At 39.7% G+C, this 23,172-nt stretch overlaps 1 protein-coding gene across 43 annotated transcripts in view; it reads right to left on the bottom strand.

Moving 5' to 3' along the window:
* WIPF2 (WAS/WASL interacting protein family member 2) overlaps positions 1-23,172 on the bottom strand; it is a 60,960-nt gene that overhangs the window by 35,321 nt on the left and 2,467 nt on the right. For 4 of the 43 annotated variants that reach the window (XM_004450078.5, XM_058284212.2, XM_058284201.2 and 1 more), the window contains exon 4: positions 19,454-19,541. The exons of 32 other annotated variants lie outside the window; for them this stretch is intronic. The gene's annotated coding sequence lies outside the window, so the exon portion shown is untranslated. Of the gene's footprint in view, positions 1-19,453; positions 19,542-21,193; positions 21,310-23,172 lie in introns of all 43 variants that reach the window. 7 more of the 43 variants (XM_058284207.2, XM_058284209.2, XM_058284208.2 and 4 more) reach the window with 2 other exon arrangements.

Below are 23,172 nucleotides of genomic sequence, written 5' to 3'. Positions count from 1 at the left end.
ACAGTGGTCAAACAGCAAGGTATTGGTAAAGATAGACACATCAATCACTGGAATAAAAATGAGAGTCCAGAAATAAACCCTCACCTCTACAGACAACCGATTTTTGACAAACTTACCAAATCCGTGTTAACAGGACAAAACAGTTTCTCCAAGAAATGGTGCCAAGAAAACTGGATATCCAAAATTCTAAGAATGAAAAAGGACCCCTACCTCACTCCTTATACAAGAATACAACTCAAAATGGATTAAAAACTAAAATATAAAAGCCAGAACCATAAAACTACTAGAAGAAAATGTAGGGAAACATCTTCAAGATCTCACGGTAGGTGGTGGTTTCTTGGATCTTAACATCCAAAGCACAAGGAACAAAAGAAAAAATAGATAAATGGGACCTCCTCAAAATTAAACACTTTTTGGGAAGAAGACATGGCTTAAGTGAATGAGCTCCTGCCTACCACACGGGAGGTCCCTGGTTTGGTTCCCAGTGCCTCCTAAAGAACACAGCGAGCTGTCATGACAGGTATGCACAGCAAGCTGAAAAAACAAGAGACACAAGAAGAGAAACATAATGAGAGACACAACAAAGCAGGAGCAGAAGTTCCTGGTGCCTCCTTAAGAGGATGAGCAAGACAGTGAGCGACCTGAAGGGCAGGCACAGCAAGCTGATGCAACAAGAGAGACACAAAGAGGAAAAAAACCCACAATGAGAGACACAACAAAGCAGGGAACAGAGAGATTAGGCATCTCCCTCTCACATCAGAGGGCCAGATTCAGTTCCTGGTGCCTCCTAAAGAAACAAGGAAGACAAAGAGACACAGCAAGTGCAAACAACGAGGGGGTAGGGAGAAATAAATAAAATAAATCCTAAAAAAAAAAAAAGTAAGCACTTAATGTACCTCAAAGACTTTGGAAAAAGTGTGAAAAGGCAGCTGACACAAATGGAGAAAATATTTGGAAATCACATGTCTGATATGGGTTTAATATCCATGATATATAAAGAAATGCTACAAACAACTCAACAATAAATAGACAAACAACCTGATTTAAAAAATGGGCAGAAGAATTGAAGACATATTTGTCCAAAGAAGAAATTCAACTGGCAAAAAAACACATGAAAAAAATTCAGCATCACCAGCAATTAGGGAAATGTAAATCAAAGCTACAATGAGATATCATTTCACACCTATTAGAATGGCCACTATTAAAAAGACAGAAAACTACAAGTGTTAGGATGTGGAGAGATAGCAATGTTTATTCACTGTCGGAAATGTAGAATGGTACAGCCACTGTGGAGGACTGTTTGGCAGTTCCTAAAGAAGTTGAATATATATTTTTCACGTGACCCAACAATTCCGCTACTTGGTATATACCCAGGAGAACTGAGAGCAGTGACACGAACAGACATCTGCACACCAATGTTAGCAGTAGCATTATTCACGATTTCCAAAAGATTGTCAAAAGATCAACCGATGAATGGATAAACAAACTGGTGTAGACACACGATGGGGTATTATGCACTGTTAAGAAGAAATGAAGTCATACAACATGGTTGAACCTCGAGGACATAATATTGAGTGAAGTAAGACAGACACAAAAAGACAGACTATATGAGCATGCTATTATGAGCTAAATATAATGTGTAATCTCATGAAGTGAATAACTAGAATATGGGTCACCCAGAAAATAAGAATAAGGTCAGAGAATGGAAAGCTGAGGGTTAACTTGTGCAGAATTTCTAAAAAGGTTGTTTGGAAATGAATAGAAAAGGTGAAAACACATAATTTTGTAACTAGCAGTGGGTATGACAGGGGTTGAAAGTCTAAAGTCAGGTACATTACTAAAGGAAAGCTAAGAAATACAACATGGGACTGTATAACATAGTAAGCCTCAGTGAAATATGAATATGGGTAATATTACATGTATGACTGTTTTCCTTTGAAATTGAACAAATGTATATTAATGTTACAAGATGTTAATATCAGGCAAAAAAAATCCAACAGTATGGTAAGTAAAAGAAACCAGACGCAAAGCACTACATACTGTAAGATTCCATTTACATAAAATGTTAATATAAATTTATAAAGATGGAATTAGATTAGCGGTTATGTAGGGCTGGGGAAGGACTACTAAGGGATGTGGGGTTTTTCTTTTTGGAGTAATGAAATTTTTCAAAAATTTTTGTGGTGATGAATGCACAACACTGTGATTATACTAAAAGCCATTGATTGTAGACTTTGGATAGATTATGTGGTATATGGATATATCTCAATAAAACTGCTTAATAATTGTACAGTAGCCAAAAATAGCAACTATGTACAGCAGGGGAAGCATAGAGAGATTGCGAGGAGAAGAACTTTGTTTTTTGTTAATCTGTTTTTTTATTATTATTGAAATAATGAAAATGCTCCAATAATAACTGAAGCGATAAATGCACATCTATGTGATTATACTAAATACCATTGATTGTACATTTTGGATGAACTGTATGCTTTATTAATAATAGTAATAATCAATAAAACAGATTTTTTGTTTTTTGTTTTTTGTTTAAAAAAGGGAAAGTGGATATGGCTCAAGCAGTTGAACACCTCCTTCCCACATGGAAGGTCCTGTGATTGTTTCCTGGTGCTTCCTAAAAGAAAAAAAAAAGGCAAACAACAAGCAAAACAAAAGAAAAAACCAACTCTGGGTTGCCGATGTGGCTCAGTGGTTGAGTGCTGGCTTCCCATTTATGAGGTCCCAGGTTTAATCCCCAGTACCTCAAAAAAAAAAAAAAAAAAAGAGAATGGAAAAAAAAAATTAGGGAGAGATTAAGACATTTCCAGATAAACAAAAGCTGAGGGGGTTTACCGACATAACTGCCCTACAAGAGATGCTAAAAAGAGTTCTGCCAGTTGAAAGGAAGATTGACTAGAAATAGAAGCTGCATGAAAAAATAAAGATCTCCAGTGAAGGTGACAACACAGGTAAATATAAATGCCAGTACTATTCTATTTTAGGTCCACTTTTTACTTCCTACAAAATCTAATGTAATGATAAAGCAGTGGTTTTGGACTCAATGTATAAATATGTAATTTGTGAAAAGAACTACATGAAGGTGGAGGGATAGACCAGTATAGAAACATAAGTTTGTGTATACTCTTGACATTAAATTGATACCAAAGCAAATGACATTGTTAGAGATTTACAATGTTAAAGGTAATCCCATGGTAACTACAAAGATAATATCAGAGAAAAGCTCATAGGGAAAGAAATTAGAATACAGATCGCCAGGGGCAGGGGTCAGAGGTTATGCAGAATTAATGCATAATAGTTATAAGGTTTCTGTTTGGAGGGATGGGAGAGTTTTTGTAATGGGGGGTGGTAAGGGTAACTCAATGTTGTGAATGTGATTAATTCCACTGAATGGTATGCTTGGAAATGATTGAGATAGGAAGGTTTATGTTGCATGTATGTGCCCACAACTTAAAAAGAAAGAGCAATTAAAGGGACAATGACAATTAAATGCAATACGTGGGAAGCGGACTTGGCCCAGTGGATAGGCCGTCCGTCTACCACATGGGAGGTCTGCAGTTCAAACCCCAGGCCTCCGTGACCCCGTGTGGAGCTGGCCCATGCGCAGTGCTATTGTGCGCAAGGAGTGCCGTGCCACGCAGGGGTGTCCCCTGTGTAGGGGAGCCCCACGTGCAAGGAGTGTGCCCCATAAGGAGAGCCGCCCAGTGCGAAAGAAAGTGCAGCCTGCCCAAGAATGGCGCAGCACACACGGAGAGCTGACATGGCAAGATGACGCAACAAAAAGAAACACAGATTCCCGTGCCGCTGACAACAGAAGTGGACAAAAACAAGAACACACAGCGAATGGACACAGAGAACAGACAACTGGGGCGGGGGGGGGGGGAGGAAGAGAGAGAAATAAATAAATCTTAAAAAAAAAAAAAAAAAGCAATACATGATCCTGATGGAATTAAATGAGGAAGGAGAAAAAGTTCATAGGGACATGACTGAGACACATGAAAAAATTAGAATACAGACTATAAGCTTTATATCAATATTAAATTTCTTAAATGGTAAGTACACTTAGGGTCGTTACATAAATGAATATCTTTATTCCTAGGAAATGTCCATGGGAGTATTAAGTACTCATGGAACATGAACTTCAGCCAACATTCAAGTATTCAGAAAAATGAAGGATAGATGGAGGAATAAATAGATGAATGAATGGATGGGAGGGAGGGAGGGAGCTAGATTTCCTTAGTATAAAGGCAATGACTATTGCCTTTTATATTTGATAAATGAAGAATCCAATTTAGTTGTTACATTTTTCATATACTTAAAATGATTTAGGAGGTATCCTAGTCACCACTATAATTTGGGACCTTTATTCAAATAGCATTCTGCTCTTTTAAAACTCTATTTTTAATTGTAAGTTATTTTTCAAATTTAAAAAAAAAAAGGAAAATTCTAAATCTTAATGTCATCTACTTTCATTCTGAGAGACTTCAGGTAACTGCATTTTTCTTTTATCTCAGTTTTGATTACAGAGTAAATTACAGTTTTTATACCAAAGTACTTAACAAATTCACACAGCAAAAAGAAAAAAAAAAACCCTAAAATTAGGCTACATCTCTTAGCAAAGTGTCAAGGACATCAATTCCGCTTTACAACAATCAGTCATATGAATAGGAATCCAAGACGTTAACAAGAAAAATTCTCTTTCTTAAAAAAACATGTCCAGTTCTTCAATATTCTATTAGTCATTCCAACATAAAGAAACACAGAGATAGGTAAACAGTCATTTAAGGACCCCATCTGAACTACCACAATATTCAGTCTGTCTATTCCATCTCTAGATAATCTAAAGAGAAGTCATTTGTGTCTTCAAGAGGAAAGAGTTCCAGATACTCTCACATTGGAATTCTTCTGACCCTATAGTTCAAATCAAATGAAATCTCTCTATGTCAGAGATGGAACATAAATGTTTGGCAGAATAAATAAAGTCAGTTTCCCTAGAACAAAGGAAGTCACATAATGGGGAATGGGGGTTTTATTCAGTGTATTTTAATCCCAGTCAGAAAGAACTAGTCTTGTCTACTATGGCTCAATAACCCAGTTAGGTAGGATGGCTAGGCTTTTCAAGCATGGACATTAAAAACCTACCAGGGAAGGGCAGCCAATGTGGCTCAGCGGTTGACTGCCAGCTTCCCTTTCTACATACAAGGTTCTGGGGTTCACTCCCCAGCCCTGGGACCTGAAAATTAAAATAAAATAAAATTTAAAAAGGAACAAACTAGCAATAGCTATAATAGAATGGATGAACAACAACAACAAAAAAAAAAACACAAAACACAAAACATTAAGAAAACAAAACACCAAGGGAGCAGATGTATCAAGTGGTTGAGTGCCTGCTTCCCATGTACAAGGTCCTGGGTTTGATCCCTGGTACCTTCTGGAAACAAAACAAACAAGCAAAAGGGCCAACACTCATCAGGGAATAGCTCAAGTGGTTCAGCACCTGTTTCCCATGTACGAGATACCAGATCCTGGGTTCACTCCCCAGTATCTCAAAAAAAACAAACAAAAAAACAAACCATCACCAAAATCCTTCAACACAATAACCAATCCTAGAAACATTCATGTCAAACAAAAAGTCTAAAATGACCAAGTCCACTCTGTATATTTCCCAACCAGGTCTTTAGTCAAACAGAACAGCAAGAAACAAGAATAATTTGCAACAAATAAATATAAGTAAAAACTTAATAGGTAGGTTTTGGGAAAAACTGCATTCTAAATTCATCAGCAATTTCATACCATTCTGATAAGCACTCAACAACTACTGACACAAATAACCCTTGGTACCAGATTAGACATCACTCTGGAATAAGAATTCAACTTCAGAGGAACATTTTCATATATCTATGTCCATTTTACCCTATTAGCTCTTAAGCACAGACCGTACCATATCTTTTTATAGTTCCCTCCTACTACTCAACAGCATAGAGTAGGTGCTCAATAGACACTTGTTGAATTGAACAAAAGTAAATAAAAGAGCAAATTAGAAAGTAAATTAAAGAACACTGTCTGAAAGATAAAGCAAGTTTGAGTGGAGGAAAATAGCAGCAAAAAGTAGATCAATATGCCAGACAGACAAGAGAATAGAAAGAAAAAAGCAAGAAACACAAGGGTATGCACATGGTTCAGTGGTCCAAAAATTCTTAACTTGCTGAGTTTATTCATTTATGAATGCATTCATCATCCAATAAATATTTATTGAGCACCCACTGCTTAATCCATTAAACAAATATTTATTAAGCACCCACTAATGTCTCAACTAAGGACAATTTTGTTCTCCAAGAGGCATTTAGCAGTATCTAGAGACATTTTTGACTGTCAGAAACAGGGATGTTGCTAGACATCATACAATGCATAGGACAGCCCCCACAATCTGCAGTGGATTGAACTGTGTACCTTGGTTTGGACTTGTTCTTGGTCTTGGTCTGAATTCTGGTGGGTGTGGACCCATTATAAGTAAAATCTCTTCAAGATGTTATTCAGTTAGGGTGTGGCCCAACTGAATGAGGCTGGGCTTTAATCCAGGCTACTGGAGTGGGAAAGAGTGAAAGTCAAACAGAGAATCCACAGGGAGCAGCCAGAAGCTAGAAGTCAATGGGAACCCAGAAGGGAAAGGAGAAGATGCTGCCATATGCACTGCCATGTGACAGAAAAGTCAAGGACAAAGTATCACCAGCAGCCAGTACCAGAATGCCACAGTCTTCAGGGAGAAAGCACTGCCCTGCTGATGCCTCAATTTGCCAATAAATTCCTGCTGTTAAACCAATTAATTGTATGGTACTTATTTTAGCAGCTAGGAAACTAATACAGCCAAAATATTAATAATACTGAGGTTGACAAATCTGTTTTAGAAGATGAATAAGACAAATTTCTACAATCTTGGAGATTACACTCTAGTAGAAGAGATAAACAAGAAAACAAATAAAATCTCAGTATTTCAGTTAGTGATAAAAGCAAAGAAAAAAAAAATCATAAACCATAAAGGAAGATGCAGAAGTGGGATGGAGTGTTCTTTTAGACAGGGTTGTAGGGGTGAAAGTGGGGGCTAGCTGACTCTCCAAAGAAGTCCCTCTCTTGCTCTATGAGCAGAACAAGCTATATGACCATCTGGGGAAAGAGCATTCCACACAGAAATAACGGTAAGTTATTGCTGGAAGCAGATGTGGCTCAAGCAACTGGGCTCCTGCCTATCAAGTGGGAGGTCTGTAATTCAGTTCCCAGTGCCTCCTAAAGAAGACAGCAAGCTGGCACGATGGGCAGGTATGGCAAGCTGACACAAGAGACAGAAGAAGAAAAACATAGTAAGAGACACAACAAAGCAGGGAACAGAGGTTCCCAGTGCCTCGTAAAAAGGACCAGCAGGAATGGAGGTGGCTTAAGCAATTAGGCACCTCCCTCCCATATCGGAGGTCCTGGGTTCAGTTCCTGGTGCCTCCTAAAAGAAACAAAGAAAATGAACAGACACAGCAAGCGCAAATGAGAGGGTGGGGAAAGACAAATAAAATAAATCTTAAAAAAAAACGAAAACCTGAGGTGGGAATGAGCTTGATGTGTTACAAAAAAAAAAAAAAAAAGAAACAGTTATCTCTTTAATCCCATACACTGTTCTTGATCTCTTGGTTTAAGCATACGTAGTGATTAAAGTACTAGCTGGAAGCTTTCCAGGGTTAAAAGTCACTTAATGGCAATGTGCCTGTCTGTCCCTACTAACCCTTCAACTTTGCTTCTGAAAAGCATTACAGTCTAGGGAGACAGAAACTCATTACCACAGTGACATAATGGCCTCCAGGTTATATGCCTAAGAATCCCAACAAGGCTGAAGAACCAGGAGCTGCCTAAGGATGTTCACATTCACGTGCCACCCCAGAAAACTAACAAGCAGCAGGTTCCTATAATTTACATGGGAACTGATGACAACACAGACTAAAAACATACCTCCAATGTGTTCTAGGGCAATCTACAGTAGGGGGTTTCAATTAAAGCATGCCTGGTTTATCTAAAACACCAAGTAACAGACTAGAATAATTTTTATATTATACATATTTTACTCCCCACCTAACCCCCCAAAAAAGGCTTTATATAACTTGAAAATAACTCACAGTCCTCTCTCTTCTTAATAAAGAAGGTGCTTACCTCCTCCTTAAAATTCAATTCACACAGAGAGCAGACAGTGAGCACAAACCATGGGGGAGGGGGGGAATAAATATTTTTTTAAAAAATTCAATTCAGTCAAACCTCTAGGTGAAACAGATTTCCATCATGTGTAAAAAGAACATTAACTAAAAAGTCCAAGGTTACTTGATGAAGGAAAAAAATATTTTTCCAACTGCTGGTACTTTTCATCATGAAAATTTAACAACGCAGCATATCTGATTTATCCAACAAGTAATTTAAAAAACCATATACTGGAGTGGATGTGGTTCAAACCCTTGAGTGCCCGCCTACCACATGGGAGGTCCCAGGTTCAGTTCCTGGTGCCTCCTAAAGAAGATGAGCAAGACAGCGAGCTGACACAATGGGAGGATGGCATGACAAGATGACAACACAACAAGATGACGACAGAATGAGGAGACACAATGAGAAAACACAATGAGAGACACAAGAAGCGGAACAGAGGTGGCTCAAGATGACTGGGCACCTCCTTTCCACATGGGAGGTCCTGGATTGAGTTCCAGGTGCCTCCTAAAAAGAAAAAAGCAGACAGCAAGTGCAAAACAACACAGGCAGGGGGGAGGGGCAGGTTGAAATAAATAAATCTTAAAAATATTGATATCGGGGTAGTGGCTGTGGCTCAATCAGTTGGGCTCCCGTCTACCATATGGGAGGCCCTGGGTTCACGTCCTGGGCCTCTTTGTGAAGGTAGGCTTGCCCAGGCAAAGCAGAGCGCTGCCCAGCCCGCAAGTGCCGCGGAAAGTCAACTTAGCAAGGTGATGCAACAAAAAAGGGAGAAAAGTAAAAATACAGAAGCATGTGCAGTGAATGGACACAAAGAGAGCAGACAACAAGCAAGCCACAAGGGGGGAGAAATAAATAAAAAATAAATATAAGACATACAGAACGCAAAATGAATGGACACAGAGAGCAGACAGCAAGCAAGCCGCGAGGGGGGGAATTAAAAAAAAATATATATATATATCATATACCTCCACGAACAGATAAAACGAAAATCCCAGGACTTCTACAAACCAACTAAATCTGGATGATTACTCTTTAGAACAATGATTTTTCACTGTTACAAACAGCATACAACCATGGAAGGGGAAGGATGTAGAAGATATATAACTATATGATATCCTTTCAAATATAATTTTTCTAATAAAAACATGTGGCTGTATCCCAATTATGCATACTTTCTCCCTAATATGTCACAGATTACTTTTTTTTTAAAGCCCTAAAAACATAAACTCAGAACTTTACTTATTCATATACTACTTTATGTTATAAATATTAGGTTATTCCCAGATACAGGGCAACCTAGGACCCAAGTTCCCTCATGTAAAATGACAACAAATTATTGAGAAGTCTACTGTTGTGGTCAATGAAATAACCACAGCTGCAAAGAATGGCTTCATTAAAAAAAAAAAAAAAAGCTGACTAGAAATAACCAATGCCAAGAATAAAGTTGTTGTTGTGTGAGGAGTGGGGTAGGGGGGTGGAAGGGTATACGGGGACCTCTTATTTTTTTAATGTAACATTTTAAAAAAAAGAAAAAAAGAAAAAAAAAGAATTAAATGACTGAAAATTATCCAAAGAAAATCAGAAATGACCTCACTAAACATCCCCAGCTCCCATCCCACCACCGAAGCAAAGCAATGAGAAAATCCTGTTATTCTAAAAGCACTGGGGTATTGGAGGAAGGAAGGATACATGCACAGAAAAAGAGTCAACTGCAGTAAAGCAGTAGTTCAAAGTAATGCCTCATAACACAGCCAATTAATAATCAGTGATGGGAAGTAGATGTGGCTCAAGCAATTGAACTCCCATCTACCATATGGGAGGTTCTTTTACTGGGGCCACCTGGTGAAGGCAAGCTGGTCCATGTGGACAGAAAGCTGACAGCTCAATGGCCTGTGGAGAGCTGGCGCAACAAGATGATGCAACAAATGGAGACAAGCAGACACAGGAAAATGCACAGTGAATGGATACAGAGAGCAGACAGTAAGCAGAAGCGGGGCAGGGGGCGGGCAGAGAAAGAAAGAAAGGAAGGAGGGAGGGAGGGAGGGAAGGGAAGGAAAAGACAGCGGAGAGACAATAAGGGATGCAGGAGACCAGGGAGATGAGGTGGACCAAGAGATTATAAGGTCCCAGAATTGGATCCCGGTGCTGCCTAAAGAGAAGACAAGCAGGGAAGTGGACTTGGCCCAATGGATAGGGCGTCCGCCTACCACATGGGAGGTCTGCAGTTCAAACCCCGGGACTCCTTGACCCATGTGGAGCTGGCCCATGGGCAGCGTCAATACACACAAGGAGTACCATGCCATGCAGGGGTGTCTCCCACGTAGGGGAGCCCCATGCACAAGGAGTGCACCCCGTAAGGAGAGCCACCCAGCGCAAAAGAAAGTGCAACCTGCCCAAGAATGGCGCAGCACACGCGGAGAGCTGACGCTGCAAGATGACGCAACAAAAAGAAACACAGATTCCCAGTGCCACTGATAAGGATAGAAGCAGTCACAAAAGAACACACAGCGAATGGACACAGAGAGCAGACAACTGAGGGGGGGGTAGAAATAAATAATAAATAAAACTTTAAATAAAGAGAAGACAAGCAGACACAGAAGAACATACAGTGAATGGACACAGCAGACAACATGGGGGGGGTAAATAAGTAAATCTTAAAAAAAAAAAATCAATGCGATATAATACTTTTGATTTAGCACTGCTTTTGTACTTCCTTCCCTAAACTATTTCAATAGAACTTGTTAAAACGTACTAGAGATATTTCTATTGAACTGCTCATCTCAGAAAGCAAATCAGATCTATATGATGCCAACATGGCTCCCCCAGGTTCCATTTTAGTTAACATCCATAGGTTTCCAAGAACTGAGCACTAGGAAATCAAATCACACTTGGACTCTCTAGGAATTTATAAAACAGGAGAAGAGAAAGTAGCCTTACAGATCTCAAAGAAAAAGTTAAAAAACAAACTTCAAATAACATTGCTTTAACATTTCCAAAAAAGATGCTGCATAAATCCAAGGTAAATGATTAGTACATCTATTTTCAAAGCCTGCATCAATTTTCCATTTCATCAAAAACATTAACAGATCCCTGGACTAAAACAGGGAAATGATGCAGAGTGGCTTAATGTTCATAATTAATATTTCCTTCCCACCCACATATCCCAGCAATCAGTGGGTTTAGAGATGTAGGCTAAAAAACTGGAGTCACACAAGGCCAAAGTTATTTCTATCAGCCAGCATTTAATACTGTACTAAAGAAGAGGATGGGGCAAACGGACTTGGTCCAGTGGTTAGGGCGTCCGTCTACCACATGGGAGGTCCGCGGTTCAAACCCCGGGCCTCCTTGACTCGTGTGGAGCTGGCCCACGCGCAGTGCTGATGCACGCAAGGAGTGCCGTGCCCCGCAGGGGTGTCCCCCGCGTAGGGGAGCCCCACACGCAAGGAGTGCATCCCGTAAGGAGAGCCACCCAGCGCGAAAGGAAGTGCAGCCTGCCCAGGAATGGTGCCACCCACATGGAGATCTAACACAAGATGACGCAACAAAAAGAGACACAGATTCCCATGCCGCTGAAAACAACAGAAGCGGACAAAGAAACAAGATGCAGCAAAAAGACACAGAGAACAGACAACCGGGGTGGGGCGGGTGGGGAGAAATAAATAAATAAATAGACAGATAAATAAATAAATAAAAAAGAAGAGGATGGGAGTTTGTTTCAGTCTGAGACCCAGAGGCAGAAAAATAAATGCCTAAATCAGATGAAGGGGAAACATGCTAATTTAGAAATCCAGACCAAAGCTAGACAGACTAAAACAGAGTCTGAGTACAAAAGTAATATTAGAGGAAGCCTAAGGAATTTGCCTTGGCAATGAAAGGTTTAAATGAATCTTCTACATCAGGATTTTCCAAACTTGCCTGAGTATAACAAATATCTTGGGCATTTGTTTAAAAACAGAAATGATTCCTTGGCCCTAATCCAAACCTACTAAAATCAGAAAATTTCCAAGAGAGATATCCAATAACCTGAATATTCAAAAAGCACCCTAAGTGATACTTGGTGGTTGAGAAGTTTGGAAAACACGGTTCTAAAGGAGTATTAATAATCAACTGCACAGTCACTATGGTGTCTGAGTGTATATCAGCAAGGAAAAGGTGATGAATATATTGGTTATGCATGAGAGGTTGAACACATACATTAATCAATTTTCCCTCATCAAACTCATTAAAATACAGTAAAGGAATTTTTTAAAAGGCATAAACAGAAAACAGAAAAGAAGACAACAGAGAAAGAGATGTCAACAAAATATTGGAGGCTGGAAAGCAGATGAACCAGTGATAGATAACTTTGCAGAAAGGAAATGCTGAACACCTGCAATGAAAAGAGGCCAAGCAGATTCCCACAGCAGAATCTCAGAAAAGGCTCAGAAATTATAGGCACCTGGTACCTCTGAACAAGTGGGTAGGAGAAGAAGTTAAAACAGGAGGATTTGTTAAAAATCTGTTCACTAAACAGATTCCTCCATCCCTCCCCATTCTTGTCCCCATGCCAGGCAGGAGATTGGAGAGGGTCCAAGGGACCAGGCCCACTTAAGGGTGGGAGGGCCATACTTAAAATAGGGGCATCAACTCAAAGTCTAAATAGTAAATAGCAAGATCCTCTCTTCCCTCCTTTCTCCTGCTTAGCTCCAAAAACACCTGCAGTCAGACATACTCAAACACCTGACATTATGTTTATCCTCTAATGCAGGGGTTCTTAATCTTTTTTGTTCCATGGACCCTTTTGCCAGTCAGGTGAAAACCACGAACCCCTTACTAAGTCCACAATATACTATGTTTTATTTAATAACTATATCACACCTGCACCAACACGTCCTCACAAGAATGTTTTTTTGAATTTCAATTAAAACGCATAGACCTCTTGTTAAGAACCCTTGCTCTATAGGCAGGAGACTGGAGGAGTCTCTCTCAGGAAATTGACCCAGTCTGCCAGTTCACCTTCAACTGATGCCTACCACTTGATGAGCCTGAGCCCCACATTCAGTTTCATTCTTAAAAATTAACAGATGGCCAAGAATCTGACATTTGATGAAAACCTCAAACATGAAACGATTCAAAATAAACAAAAACGGGATTCCTGAAAATGTTCAAAGTATTTATATATAAAATTCAGAAAACAATAAAAAGAGCTTTTAGAAGTTAAAAAAAAATTGCTAAAGAAATTAAAAATACAATAGAAAAGTTGGAAGAAAAAGCTAAGGAAATCTTCCAAAAAATAGAATGACAGGAAAAAGTGAAGAATTAGTAGAAAAGAAAAAAAGAATTTCAGAGAATCAGTCTAGGAGTTTCATCATCTGGATAACAGGGGTTCCAGAAAGAAAGAAGAGAAAAATCATCATCAGAGAGAGAATATGTTATCAAATAAATTATACAAGGGAATTTCCCAGGATAGATGGATGTAAGCTTCTAGACTACAAAGGCTCACTGATTGCCCTGCATGATGAATTTTAAATATCCATGCCTGGGAAGTGGATATAGCTCAAGCAACTGGGCTCCCATCTACTATATGGAGGGTCCCAGGTTCGATTCCCGGGGCCCCCTGGTGAAAAACCAAGCTGGCCCACACAGCACAGAGAGCTGGCACAAGATGACGTAACAAAAGGAGTCACAGAGAAGAGACACAACAAACCAGGGAGCAAGAGATTGAGTGTCTCTCTGTCACATCGGAAGGTCCCAGAATCTATTGCCGGTACCTCCTAAAAGATGAGAAGGGGAAGCAGATTTGGCCCAACGGATAGGGCGTCCACCTACCACATGGGATGTCCAAGTTTCAAACCCAGGGCCTCCTGACCTGACTCGTGTGACGAGGTGGCCCACACGCAGTGCTGATGCGTGCAAGGAGTGCCGTGCCACGCAGGGGTGTCCCCCCCCCGGGTGTCATCGTCGCCCCCCCCCACACGCATAGGGGAGCCCCAGGTACAGGGAATGCATCCTGTAAGTAGAGCCGCCGAGAGCAAAAAAAGTGTAGACTGTCCAGGAGTGGCACCGCACACACAGAGAGCTGACACAGCAAGATGCAACAAAATGACACACGGATTCCGGGTGCTGCTGGCGAGAATACAAGTGTGCACAGAGGAACACACAGCGAATGGACACAGAGAAGAGACAACTGGGGGGAGTAGGGAAGGGGAGAGAAATAAAACAAAAAATAAAAAAATTTTTAAAAATTTTAAAAAAAGACAAGACAAGCAGACACAAAAGAACACATAGCAAATGACATAGAGCAGACAGCGAGGGCAAGCAGTGGTGGGGGCGGGGGGTGATAAATAAATAAATATTTTAAAAATATATGTATCCATGCCTGGGAGCAGATGTAGTTCAAGTGGTTGAGCACCTGCTTCCCATATATGAGGTCCTGCATTCAATCCCTGGTACCTCCTAAAAACACATGCACCAATAAACAAAAGAAAAAACCAACTCTCATGGGGAGCAGATGTAGTGGTTGAGCACCTGCTTCCATGTACAAGTCCTGGGATCAATCCCTGGTACCTCCTTAAAAAAAAACACATATATATATATATATATATATATATATATATATATATATCCATGCCAAGGCACAACATCATTGTGTTTAAGAATACCAAGGATAGGGAAGTGGACGTGGCTCAAGTGATAGGGCTCCGCCTACCATATGGGAGGACCCAGGTTCGATCCCTGGGGCCTCCTGGTGAAAAAGATGAAGAGAAAGCATGCCCTGTGCTGTGAGCCAGTGCCCACATGGTAAGCCAAGTGCCTGTGCGATGAGCCAAGTGTCCACGTGAGTGCTTGTGTGGTGAGCCAGTGCCCATGCCAATGAGTCACGCAGCAAGATGATGATGCAACAAGAGAGAGATGAAGGGGAGAGTCAAGATAAAGCACAGCAGAAACCAGGAACTGAGGGGCACAGTTGACAGGGACCCTCTCTCTACATCAGAAGTCCCCAGGATCAAATTCCAGTGAATCCTAGAGGAGAAAAAATGAGAAGACAAGACAAAAAGAGAAATAGATACATAAGATCACACAGCCAATGAACATAGCAAAAACAGCAGGGTGGGGGGAGGGTGATAGGGAAATAAATAAATCTTGAAAAAAAAAAAAGAATGCCAAGGATAAAGAAAAGAGACTAAAAACTTCCAGAGTAAAAACAGATCCCATACAAAGAATCCAGAATATGAATAGCATTAAATATCACATTACTGATGGAAGGTAGAGGAGCAAAAGCTTAAAAATTATAAAGAAACAAATAAACAAATAATTTAAAAACAAAAGAAAGGGAAGCAACTGTGGCTCAATCCATTGGGATCCCGTCTACCATATGGGAGGTTCTGGGTTTGCAAACCTGGGCCTCCTTGTGAAGGCAAGCTGGCCCATGACCGTGGAGATCTGACAGCCTGCACCCATGGAGAGCTAGCACCAGCAAGATGATGCAACAAAGGAGACAAGCAGACACAGAAGAACACACAGCAAAAGGACACAGAGAGCAGACAGCAAGCAAGCTGCAGGGGGGGAGAATAAATAAATTTTTAAAATAATAATAATAAATCTTAAAATAATTTTTTTTCTTAAATAGAAAATAAATACCAAAAAAAATTTTAAAGAGATATTATCAGGAAGCGGATGTGGCTCAACTGATAGAGCATCTGCCTACCATACTGGAGGCCCAGGGTTCTAACTCAGGGCCTCCTGGCCCATGTGGTGAGCAAGCCCACACACTGTGCTGCCGCACGCAAGCAGTGCCATGCCACACAGGGGTGTCCCCCGCATAGGGGTGCCCCCATGCAAGGAATGCACCCCACAAGGAGAGCTGCCCCACATGAAAAGTGCAGCCCACCCAGGAGTGGCGCAACATACACAGAGAGCTGACACAACAAGATGACGCAACAAAAAGGGACACAGATTCCCATGCTGCCTGACAAGAATGCAAGCAGACACAGAATAACACACAGCAAATGGGCATAAGAGAGCAGACAATGGCGGGGGGGGGGGGATAAATAAAATAGATCTTTAAAAAATAATAATCATAAAGAGATATTATCTCCAACATAGAATTTTATACCTAGACAAACAAATTTTATTCCCTGACAAGTGTCAGGGAAAAAGAGACATTTCAGACACGCAAGACCTTAAAAAAAGCACCCCCTGCCATAAATCTTTTTCAAAAAGTACAGATTATAAATTTCATAATCTGTAACAAATGTTCCACCAGGGTGTGGAGCTGCATGGGATATCTACACATCTGTATGATTGTTTTGCAAGTTCACAACATCTGTAACAAAAATATATCTTAAAAAAAAAAAAGTATGGGTTGGAGAAAAAATACACCAAATGTAAGATAAGGACTACAGCTGGTAGTAATATTTTGACAATGCTCTTGCATAGCTTGTAACAAACGTTTCACACCAATGCAAAGAGTTGGTGCAGGGGTGATGTATGAGACCCCTGTGTGATGTTATGTATATTTAGTTTGTAAGTTCCCAATCTTTACAATAAAAAAAAAAATAGTTGAGCACCTACTTCCCATGTACGAGCACCCAGGTTGGATCCCCACTACCTCCTAAAAACAAACGAAAGAACCAACTCTCATTGGGGAGCAGATGTAGCTCATAGCTCAGTGAGTGCACACCTGCTTCCCATGTACAAGGAGGTCCCCTGGGTTCAATCCCCGTTACCTTAAAAAAAAATTTAAAAAAAAAAAAGGCCCATGGATAGTAGCTATAATTATATCTAGGGAAAACAAAAAAAATTATTCAAGGAAGGAAATGTAATCAAAATATACATAGTCATTATAACAGAGGATGATTTTCTTTTTTCTTTTGGTAACATTCACTTTTACTCCCTTCTAGATTTTCCTCTGTACCTTGGAGGCTGGTGGCCTGGGAACAACATCTCCTAGCATCCCTTGCCAGTGGGATCATGATTTAAATTCCACCAATACAAGTAATTCATTCAAGATGTGGAAGATGAAAGAAAGGCAGATGACAGTAGCAATGAGCAAGTGTGTGGCCTTGAACAGATGGCAGACACGTGGTTTACAGGAGCTTCCAATATTCGCCCGCAGTTCTCCGGCTTCCGTGCTAAGGCAGCTAAGATTATGGGCAGCAGTTTCCTGCAATCCCTGAAAGGCGGTGTTTCCCGACCTATGTTCCCAATGGTTTTGGAAGCATCTCTTTGTGCTTGAAATACCAAGAACTGTTTGTTTTCCAGAATGAACCCTGACAAATAATATATAAAAATAATATATAAAATATACTACTGATATATTAAGTCTGTGATATATCTACATTAGGAGGATAGCAGGAGGTGCTGAGGGTGGGTAACAGTGTAAGAAAGCAAAAATCATCTTCATTTTCCACAGAAGAAATTCAATAGATAATATCTAAGAATTGAAAAATCAAGAAATAGTATAAACACACTATTTAGAAATATGGAGGTAATTTACAAAAGCACAGAAAGTATTAAAATGGTTGTTTCTGAGGACAAAGAGAAATAGAGCAGCTGTTTTATTATTATAAACTAGCAGTACTCTTCATTCTTTAAACTAAGTGTACTTACATTTAATTATTTTTTTTAAATCTTAACACTTTTTGTGCAAAACCAAGTTGCAGAGAAATCAAAATTTCAAAAATAGGATCAATATCAGATCTGTTACAAAGGCAGTTAGGGAGAGCAGAAAATACTAAGCAAACCAAAAAAATTAAAATCCACTATGCTTGATTCTAGAACCTGTGTCTCAATTCAACTCTAATGAAGTAGGCTACCTGATGTGACCTGAATTTCTGCCATAATCTGGGTGTAACCAAATAGTGTTCACCACCCCTGAGTTTACAATACCACAGGTCAAACATGAGGAACTTTCAGACCACTGTAAGAAATCATGACCAAAACTTAACTGTAAAGCTAAGCACAAAAATAGAGGAATGAATCTTAAAATCAATTACTTTTTGTTTTGGTCTTTACAATTCAATGCAACTGAGTAAAAGAAACAACCTACATCTGAAGTTCCAAGAAACTGTCAATTAGATTTAAAAAACTATTACAAAGTAGGCTGACACCCAGTCATTTATTACAAAAAACTGGTTTTCTCATTCCAGGCTAGTCATATCTCATATTATTAGACCCCAACCTCAAAGTGCCATCCTTCATTTGCACACCCTAAATATAAACATAGAAAATCATATATAGAGAACAGTCAGAAGTAAAGAAAATCCAATTATGACAGTCTCCATTTAGAAAAGATCTGGAAAAAAAAAAAACTTTAAGCAGATGTTTCATAAAATGCTGATCCAGACTTCACAGAAGTGTCATGCTTCATTGAAAGAAAATATATTAAGTCCCAACTCACTGGATAATCTAATAACAAAGCTGACTTTCACTGTTGAAGAGTCTAGTCTCTCTCAGTCTAATACCATTAAGCCATCAGAAACAGAGATGCTCTTTATTGAAATGCTAGAAAAATCTGCACATGTTCATTCCTTTATCACTAGTGATGGCTGCTAAATCAAGAGTCTACTTAAAGTTATGAAAACAGGGCAAGCTGATTCAATTACATAAGAAAGGCACTAAATCAAACAGGACCATCTGGGCTTTGAGGAACAACACTTTGATTTCCTAACATAAGTCAATATACTTGCAGATAAAAATGTTTTCAAATATTCAGTTATAATGCCCCTTAGGCTACTGATTCATTTGTATGTTCAAAAAGACTTATGGGGAGCAGATGTGGCTCCAGCAGTTGAGTGCCTGCTTCCCACATTGAAGTCCCGGGTTTTGGTCCCCGATTTCTCCTACACAAACAATAACAACAACAACAATAAGCAAATAAATGAAAAAACCGGCTCAGATTTTGGAATGAGGAGCCCCGAACCCAGCCGGTCGTAAATAAGACTGAAGAGAAATTAGCCTCAGGAAGACAGGACCTGGGGAGCCTGAACCCTTGCAGACATCAACATTTTGCTCCAACACATGGTAACAGACTTTGGTGGGGAACTAATATATGCTTTATTGCCTGATAACTGTGGGTTTCTAACACAAATAAATACCCTTCAAAAAAGCCAAAAGAGAAAAGAAAAAACCAACTCAGGGGAGCCGATGTGGCTCAACGGTTGAGTGCCACCTTCCCACATACAAGAGGTCCTGGGTTCCTCAAAAGAAAAGAAAAAAAAAAACTTACGCATTGGGTTGAAACATATGGCCTAGATGACAGGTATGGCAGAATACTACATTCACCAGTTCATAATGAGAGCATCTGTACCTTCTTCCTAGTCCCATGAGGAATACCAAAAAAAAAAAAAAAAGGTCAAAACTCTCTAAAAGTAAATAGGTTTTCTGTTTCCTAAACAGCAGGTCTGGCAAACAATCTCGTCACCCCCATAATCTAAGAATTATTCCCCCAAAATCATTAATCATCACACCAATTTCCAAGATCCTAAAATTCCTGACATTAACAACTTCTTTCATTAGTGTGGTACATTCACTGCAATTGATGAACACATTTGGAGCATTGGCACTAAGTATGGATTATAGTTTACATTCTAGTTTACACTCTCTCCCACTCAATTCTGTAGATTATGGCAGGATATATAATGGCCTGTGGCCTTTATCTGTCGTTGCAATGTAATTCAGGACAATTCCAAGTCCCAAAAATGTCCCCATATTACACCTCTTATTCCCTCCCCCTGCCTTCAGCACCTCCAGTGGCCACTGTTTCCACATCAACGATATAATTTCTTCCACTGCTAGAATCACATTAAGTCTACAGCAGAATACCAGTAAGTTCACTCTAGCGCATATCTAGAGCATAGTTTTTATAACAGCAAAAGACTGAAAACAGTTTTAGTGTCCATCAATAAAGGGCAGGTAAATACAATGTTGGATCTCTTTATTCCAAATAGGAGATGATTGCCAAAATATGCTAAATTAAAAAAAAAAAAAGACAAAGAGAAAAGAACTATATATATATGTATATATAGTATATACATATATACACATATATATTTGCTTTACATGTACATGGGATCTCTGGAAAAAATCTTAAGAATTAAAAATAGGGAAGTGGATATGGCTCGAGCAATTGCGCACCTGCCTCTCACATGAGAGATCCCAGCGCCTCCTGGGAAAAAAAAAAAACAAGCAAGCAAAACAAACCAAAAAACCAACTCAGGGAAGCAGATGTGGCGCAGTGGTTGAGTACCAGACGAGGTTCTGGTTCAATCCCTGGCCAATGGTACCTCAAAAAAAAAAAACAAAACTGAAAATATTAGTTGCCTCTGGGGAGATGAACTGGGTAGATAAGCTAGAATATTCCCTGTACACTCTTTTTAACCTTTTGAAATCTAAACCATGTAAGTTTATTACCTACCCAAATATAAAATTTGCTAAAAAACAGTCCTGTCCTTATTTTTAAGACAGTGGAAGGAAGAGTTTAAATATCTCATTCCTGGATCTTAGAAATCAAACATCCTGCCTACTGGCTAAGCACCGGTAAGGAGAAAGAAGGAAAACTCACTTATTCAGAAATCTTAGAATCTTGCCCTATATTTGACTATACCACTTTACAAGACAATTTCATTTTTTAAAACCAACTGTCCCAATCTGAATAAATGGAAAATGGTTTCACAGTCAGAAGGGATTACTGGATTCAGTCATTTCTATAAGCATAAAAAGTAGGGTGGTATAATTTTCTTGAAGAAATATCATAAATACTAACTAAAAATAGAAACTATTCCCACTGAGGAGCCTCGAAATCTAAATGGAGCTTAATTTGAATCAATAAAGTTTAAGAAACTTAATTTTAAAAAATATATATATGAATGGGGGAAAAATGTACACACATTCCTTAGGTATACAGATAAACCAAAAAGAAAGATCTAAGACTGGATTTAAACACAATTCCAATAATCGCATTTGTTACCATAACTGAAGCCTTAGGCGAGAGTTAAACTTCCGGGATCTTGGGAGTGGATATGGCTCAAGCAGTTGAGTCCCGCCACCCACATGGGAGGTCCCGGGTATGGTTCCCGGTTCCTCCTGAAAAAACAAAAATGAACAAGTAAAACAAACAAACAAAAACAACTCAGGGAAGCCAATGTGGCTCAGGAGCTGAGTTCGAGCTTCCCACATATGACGTCCCGAGTTCAATCCCCAGCCCCCAGTACCTGAAAAAAAAACAAGACAAAAAAACTCCTGGGATCCGAACTGCTCCTTTCCCAAACCTGCCTATCAAAAACAGACTACTCTAATGATGGCAGAAGAAAGATGAATCCAGGGCCACCAAAGAGAAGTCTTTATTTTTACTGCCATTTTTGGGTTATCTCAAACATCACAAGGGCCACTGTCACGTAATGCAAGAAATGACCTTCATAATCCACTCCAAAAACTATCAGCTTAATCTTCAGCTAAACATCCCCTAAAAAACAAAAGGGTATTTACTAAGTCAAATACAGTCATACAGGGAAGTGGATGTGGCTCAAGCAGTTGGGCACCCACCTACCACATGGCAGGTCTTGGGTTCGGTTTCTGGTACAGTGCCTCCTAAAGAAAACAAGCAGGACAGCAAACTGGCACAATGGGCTGGTGCAGTGAGCTGACACAATAAGATGATGCAACAACATGATGCAATGAGGAAACACAACAAGTAAACATAATGAGAGACACAACAAGCAGGGAGTGGAGGTAGCTCAAGCAATTGGGTGCCTCACTCCCACATGGGAGATCCTGGTTTCAGTTCCCAGTGCCTCCTAAAAAGAATATGAGCAGCCACAGAGAGCAGACAGCAAGTGCAAACAAGTCCGGGGGTGGGGTAAATAAATCTTAAAAAAAAAAAAAAAAATTCTAAATCATTATAACTTTGCCAAGCCTAAATGGCAAATTAGAGCCAATTCTTGGCTTTTCTGTTTGAAAATTTCTTTGCCTCCACAGGTTTTCTCCATGCTAAGCCAAAATTTTAAGAGATCTAAGACCAACACAGACATTAGCAAACATATCACCTTTTTCCTATAAACACTGTTTTTCCCCATAAAGTTCTACCCAGCAGTTTTGTTTTTTAATACCCTTCTGTAGATGGTATCAAAAAGTGCTCATAAATTTAGCCTGTGCCTCCCTAGATTCTAAGGCTTGGGAGTGGGGGGGGGGGACTGTTGGCAATAATAACTCTTTCTCCCTCAATGTCTGGACTTCCAAAGCTGGGCAGTCAAAAGCAATGATTCTGCATTTAATCATCAGATGAATAAGAAACAGATTTGAATTTAGAAGAACATAAAGGACTGCAGGAACATTCAGTAAAGGGTACAGCCTCTATTTCCTTGCTGAGCAGCTCTTAGGATCTGCCAATGAACCTCATTTTGACAGAGAACGCCCCATCTACTCTAATCCAGGGCATATCCCTCAAAAGACAGTCAACCGGAACTCTGCCAATTTCTGCTCAGGAGCTGTGTGAAGAACAGTAGCAACAAGAGCCTACTTTGAGAAGGAGATCAACAGTCACACTCAAGAAGAAAAGAAGCTATTTGGCAAAGGGATGCATGTTGCCAAAATGTTAGTCACAGCTTCAAGGTCCCCGTTTGTGTTTGCAACTATTCTTTGCTTTGACAAAATCCATTCTCTGGCCCAGGAAACCCAGCTCAGCTTCTGTCACCCTCCCCTTCAGCAACAGGGAAGAATTCTTTCATCTGGTGGTATCAAACTGTGACACAGACAAGATGTCCACCAGAGACTAAAAAGGAGGAAAAAAAATGTGTTAATTTGCTTAAAAAAGAAAAAAAGAAAAAAATGGTAATTTGCTGTTTTCCTCTTACAAGTAGCTCAAGCAGAGCAATGAAAAACGTAACAGGATAGGAAAAATGGAAAACCATTACTGTAAAGAAGCAAGCTATGTCAAAAGCCTACCCAGAG

The sequence above is a fragment of the Dasypus novemcinctus genome, chromosome 21, assembly GCF_030445035.2.
Source record: "Dasypus novemcinctus isolate mDasNov1 chromosome 21, mDasNov1.1.hap2, whole genome shotgun sequence".
NCBI classification, from domain to species: domain Eukaryota; kingdom Metazoa; phylum Chordata; class Mammalia; order Cingulata; family Dasypodidae; genus Dasypus; species Dasypus novemcinctus.
This window is presented reverse-complemented; position numbering and strand designations above follow the sequence as displayed.